Source organism: Cimex lectularius, unplaced genomic scaffold, assembly GCF_000648675.2.
Source record: "Cimex lectularius strain Harlan isolate CLEC.00 unplaced genomic scaffold, Clec_2.1 scaffold6, whole genome shotgun sequence".
Classification (NCBI taxonomy): domain Eukaryota; kingdom Metazoa; phylum Arthropoda; class Insecta; order Hemiptera; family Cimicidae; genus Cimex; species Cimex lectularius.
Window position 1 is genome coordinate 3,883,731 of NW_019392677.1, and position 6,000 is coordinate 3,889,730.

Consider the following 6,000-nt stretch of genomic DNA (forward strand, 5'->3'; position numbering starts at 1 on the left):
TATTGTATAAAGTAAGAACAGCCTCTTTTATTTTTATTTTTTATAATTAAGTATCCAGCGCTGAGGAAAGCTTAAAAAAGCAGAAAGTTTGGCAAAAAAGATACGAATACCTCATTTTGGACAATATGATCCCAATCATCAATTAATTATAAAGTTAACGAAGTAGTTTTTTTTGGTTATATCGTCCATTTTAAATAAAATAATAGTTAATATTTTACGATTTGTACAAGTTTTCATGAAACACGACTTCTAAGAATGTATGTATATTTGATGTTCCACCATTAAAATGTTTATCTATTTTGCTTACATACATGCAGGAATGACAGTTATCAAGAAATTCAACAACCTGTAATGAACCTTTCTAAGCCCACATTTTTAAAATTCACTTATCCAAAAGAAGCTAATACAATTGCTAATCAAGCTTTTCCTCGCAGGGCAAATGTTCGTCACCTATGATCATACTTGGATGAAAAGCTAATAAAAAATATGACACAACCATTGCATCAACCATTGGACGGCTGATCACCCCTAACACTTGAAAGGCTGATCACCCCTAACACTTGAAACAATAAGATTTGTATCTCATTCGCTCCATTTTACAAACCTTCTAATACTTATGAGCACAATCTCACCTGCAGAGGATCAACCCAAAACATAATAAATAACATAATAAATAACATAATAACATAAAATAAGAATAATGATAATAATAACCTCTGCACTATAGTTTGTGCACAATACTTTGCCAAGCAGCTGCAAATAGACCTTCACCACACAACGCTAGCAAGGTTTGAAAGACTCAAAGAAGGACTAATTTAAAACATAAAAATTTTATTATGTCAATTTGTAGACATATTTAAGATCTTTTTCTAAGATCTACATAGTTATAATGATTCTTGAATAAACTGTTCATATGTTTTTCATAATATGTATAATAGGGAAAGCTTGGCGGTAACAACTGAAATTGCTTTTTCATCAAGACCTTACCGTGATCCAGATTAACGTTGGGGAGAAATAATGGGAAGGGAAAAGCATTCAGCTGCTAATTGCTATAAATGAACTGTTCCTATAAAAATTATATAATGTATTGCATATAATTCTAGTAAGGGCAGCTATTGGGATGGTACCCTACGTTAATAAGTCATTTTTATTAAATATCATTATTATAGTTCAATATTCTCATAAATCCATATATGTTTAGCGGTCATAATTTACCACATTAATTATTTCAATTAATTATTCTTTTTATCTAAGGTCTTGGTCGAGATGAAAACGCTAGTGCCACGAGCAGGACTCAAACCCACCTCCCAAAGCCGAAGGTCATGGGTCCGAGCTTTTTCATCTCAACCAAGAACTTAGATAAAAAGAATAATTAATTGAATTTATCTTAAATAATAAAATTGCCTTGTTTAAAAAAATAAACAACTTATAAATTAAGTAATATTTATGTAAGATATTGGTAGAGATAAAAAAGCAAGTGTCACGAGCAGGATTCGAACCCACGACCTTCAGTTAAATACGCCGCTGCTCTACCACTTGAGCTATCGTGACTTCGATCCACTCGAAAATTCGAAAGGTTAGGTGAGATGGGAAGTTGGTGTCCGAGTGAATCAAAGTCAGGAAGCTCAAGTGATAGAGCAGTGGCGTATTTAGCCGAAGGTCGTGGGTTCGAATCCTGCTCGTAACACTTGATTTTTTATCTCAACCAATACCTTACATAAAGATTAATTAATTGAAAGATGTTATTTGGTCAACCGGACCAGGAAATCTAATGAATTTATAAATTAAGATATTAATAACGACTGTATCAGATCAATTTCAAACTCAAATAAAACGTGGATTAATGAAGATATAAATTTATAAACAAAATGAAAAGTAGTGTGAATGTAATATAGTCTGAATAAGTTGATGATGATGAAAGGAGACAAGGGGTTTATATTGCCCAAGCACTGCAGACTTATAGCTTATTGTACTTTTCTAGTTCCTTAGTTTGTCGATTCGATCCCTCTTCTAAGGGGTACTGTCATTGCTACAATTCCTTTCCCGGGGTGCTCTTTCCCAGTTTCGGTAGGGGTTATGTCGTGACAACGTGCTGGCCACTATAAACATTGAAATAATTAGCCCGTTCCAAGTAGTCACTAACGATCTTAGCTGTTCGAGGCCTTGCAGTGTCAGGTGTAAAAATAAAACAGTCTCCAATTAGTGGCATAAAAGGAACTTTTTCTGATAACACATCTTCAACGTATCGACCAGCCGTCAGGGAAACGTAGATGAAGATCAAGTTTGTGCGACCTCCCATAAAAATGCGTGCCCAAACCATAACACCAACAAATCGATAGCTTCTCCGGAGTGAAAATGTTGTGGGGATATAACGCTCTCCTGTTCTTCTCCAAACCCTTTCTCGGCTGTCAGAAGACTTCAAACAAAACCTTGAAACATCCTAACACAAGATTTTAGTTCAATCTTGCTAAAACCAATTGAAGTGATTTATTGCGAAATTTAAACGAGCTGTACCTCAAAAGTTCACGACCTGAGCCAGGCCTTCTCGCACGTAATCGAGCTTCTGAAAGTAACTGACATTAACATCCTAACTTGTTGACGTTTTTGCTTGATCCCAACAGCGGAAGAATCTCGATTACGGAGTACAACAACAATAAAACGATCATCTCTTTGAGACGTGATACGATGTTGACCTGACCCATGCCTTCTTCGTAGCTATGGAAGACCCTTCGGATAATTGTTATGGAAATGTTAAGGACCCTGGCCACAGATGCTTGACTTCTTCCATCTTACAACAATGCTATGATTCCGGCCGAATCTGTATCACATAAAACCATCACTCAAACAAATTTGAAACTTAAAAACGGTACATCTTCGAAAAAATCAAACCACGTAAGAAAGAAGCTTTACAGAAAAACCAACAGAGAAGAGATTGACTATTCAAAGATTTATTTACAAAATCCAATTGTAAACACAATTGGGACATTTTATCTATGCTTTATTTACCTCTAATCCTTTAAAACGGACCAAATATTGTTGTAAGATAATTAATGAAGAGGATTGTCTAAGAGAGATTAAAAATATTAAGGGTGGTCACTTATTTTTTGCCTATCAGTGTATATGAACTGATTCCTTTTTTACGTAGAACAAGAAAATAAAATGCAAGATCGTACTAAATCAGATAGATCGTTGATTATTTAATACATAATTTGTCTCTAGCGACCTAACAAAAGAGGATTTTTTTCAAAACTCCAAAAACCCCTGGACACAAATTTTTGAGAAAAACGGAAAATACATTTTTCTCTCAAGTCTGTTGTCTTAGATTTTTTTCAAAACTCACAAAAATGGTCTATAATGCTTAATACCTATTCCAAGACGAGTTTTAAACAACTCCACCGATCAATAGAAACTTTAAACCACACGTACATAATGGCATAAACTAACGTCTCTAGAAATTAGAACAAAAGTTTTTTTTTAATATTTAAAAAGTTTTTGGTTGTCACCGTCAATGGAACATTTTAAATAATAATATTTTTTAACAAATTTAACCTAGGTCACTTTTATAAATTACAAATGTATGTTCAATTTTCGTATTGGATATGATAAATATTAAACACCCGTGACAAAAGCGTCTTGTGTGTAATAACGATTGTTTCATTTCCTTTTATATACAAATTAAATACTTAATAATATTTTAATTTCAAAGTTTATTCAAGTATGTTCAAAGTTAAGCAGGCTTGTTGTACAATTGTCACATCCATATTGTAATCTGAATATTGGACAAAACATCCTTTTGTAAATTAAAAATAACAATTTCTGCCAGAAATGAAATTTGGCAATTTCACTCTTTTAACCAAGAGCGCCGTGCTAAGATCCTACAAACCTATGAGGAAAAGAATTACCTAGGAATTTTTCTCGACGCAGAAAAGGCTTTCAAGGTCCATCTTCAGACTTATCTCTACCTGACGGGCCGATGGTTTGCAATAAACCAAAACTCTCCAACTCTCACCCTATTTACTTTGGAGTCCTAAAAGAAATGTAAGTCCATTTCTTTCCAACGTAATCGAATTAACTATAAGCACGAAAACAATACCCTGCAGACCACATAGAGCCCATGTTCAACTTGAATCTCAACGGACACTCTAACGAATTTTAAGACTGATGAAGAGTGGTTTACGTGTCGTATTGCCATGAGCCAGTGTGAAATTCACTATTCAAAAGTCCAGCCGCGCTATTAAGCTTCCTGAGCAACCAATTCCTCGCACTTAGGATTTCACATGGATGAAAAGCTAATAGCTAAAAGATCCTGGACGTTACATCTAGCAGACTCTTGTATCTATCACTCATTCGCTCCATTAATACAAAATTGTCGTGTAATATCGCCTTTAAAATACAGATTGCCTTTAATGTACAAATAAAATATTTAATAATATTTCAAGTTCAAACTTTAAACCACATATCGATTATTTTCCTGCTATTAAATTTGTTTTTTAATTATCTTTGTACAGATTTGGAATTTTAACAGAATTGACAAAACTTAATTTGGTAATTAATTATTCTTTTTATGTAAGTTCTTGGTTGAGTTGAAAAAGTAAGTGTCATGGGCGGGATTCGAACCTACGACCTTCGGCTTTTTCATCTCAACCAAAACCGTACATAAAAAGAATCATTGATATGTTCAATTAGACCACTAAACATAAATGGATCGCTTTCGCAAATTCAGCAGGGCGAATTAATAAAAAGGTATCTTTGTATTGTAATAACTAATTTGTATAAAAGGCTTTATTATACAAACAAATGCTTAATAAAATTTTAATTTGAAACCAAAAAAATGTTTAATCTTTCTTATCTTGCTTGTTTTTTTAACAACACTGGCCAAATTTGGCTTTTTGACATTCATATAGCAAAATTATGAATAATAGACAAAACAATTTTATCAATTTACTAGCCCCAATTTAAAAAAATTAATATTTTTTTGTATAATAATGACGGTTCCTTTTAATTAAAAACTGTCTTTTCTGACTTTTTTTAACATAAAATTTCCCAATATTTGCATATGAATTAATGAACAAATGAATTAAGATTAATAATTATTAATTAGGTAGGTGTAGTAGCAGTAAGCAATATATTTACTAAAGGCATTATTAGTATAGCACAAAAAGTTAATTGGTGGGCCCTCTTTCCTACTCATAAATAAAATATTTTAAAATAATAGCTCAGTGATAAATTACGATGAGAAGAGGACATTATCACATACTTTATCTTTGTTAAGAAAAAACTACCACAGTCAAATTTTCAGTTATGATCAGCCCAACTCACTTACTTTACTTATGAGACCTGTGTATGAATAAATTTTCAACGCTTGATACAATATCGATAGGGCCGGTTTGATTGTCAGGAGACCCACCTTCTGCTCGATCAACTGGTGGTCATTTGAGGGGGTGTCCGGTCCTGCCGTCTTGGCAGCGAAGTACGTTATTTTGGGACGAAGTCGAACGCCACGGACTTCACTTACACATCGGCAAAACTAGACTGGGGGAGCGGAAATCTCGCCTCTGCCACGCCGCCTCCCCACCAAACTTCGGGGTGAGACTCCCACCCCACTCGCGTACCAGTACCTTCAACTTTGTACCTTCGAGGGTACTCTTCTACTACCTCGATAACAGAAAAGTTTCCAATTTTAAAAATAAATACATAAAACCATTGCGAAATTTGTTTTTATTCCGCTTATCCATGCATCATGTTTCTCCTTTATGACTACTTTGCAGTACCCTCGCCTATTCAATTTAAAAAACACTGTATTTCTCAACTATAATGCCATCATGTATTTTGTATAATAATTCAACTGGCACATTTATTGAATTTAACGCATTTTCAAAGCTTAGGAGCTTCTTCTTCAGAACTGTAAACATTACGATATCATGAAGATATGATCAATAACAAAAACATACAGTGAAGGTACGTGGTGGGACTTTCTATAAAAGACATGACATTATATTT

The 6,000-nt window shown here is 33.8% G+C and overlaps 1 protein-coding gene across 2 annotated transcripts in view; it reads right to left on the minus strand.

The window, feature by feature from the left end:
- LOC106673872 (inward rectifier potassium channel 2-like) overlaps positions 1 to 5,547 on the minus strand; it is a 102,597-nt gene extending 97,050 nt beyond the window's left edge. Inside the window, exon 1 of one of the 2 annotated variants that reach the window (XM_014406236.2) lies at positions 5,408 to 5,547. The gene's annotated coding sequence lies outside the window, so the exon portion shown is untranslated. Of the gene's footprint in view, positions 1 to 5,323 lie in introns of both variants that reach the window. The other variant, XM_014406237.2, reaches the window with a different exon arrangement.
- Between the last annotated feature and the right edge of the window lie 453 nt (positions 5,548 to 6,000).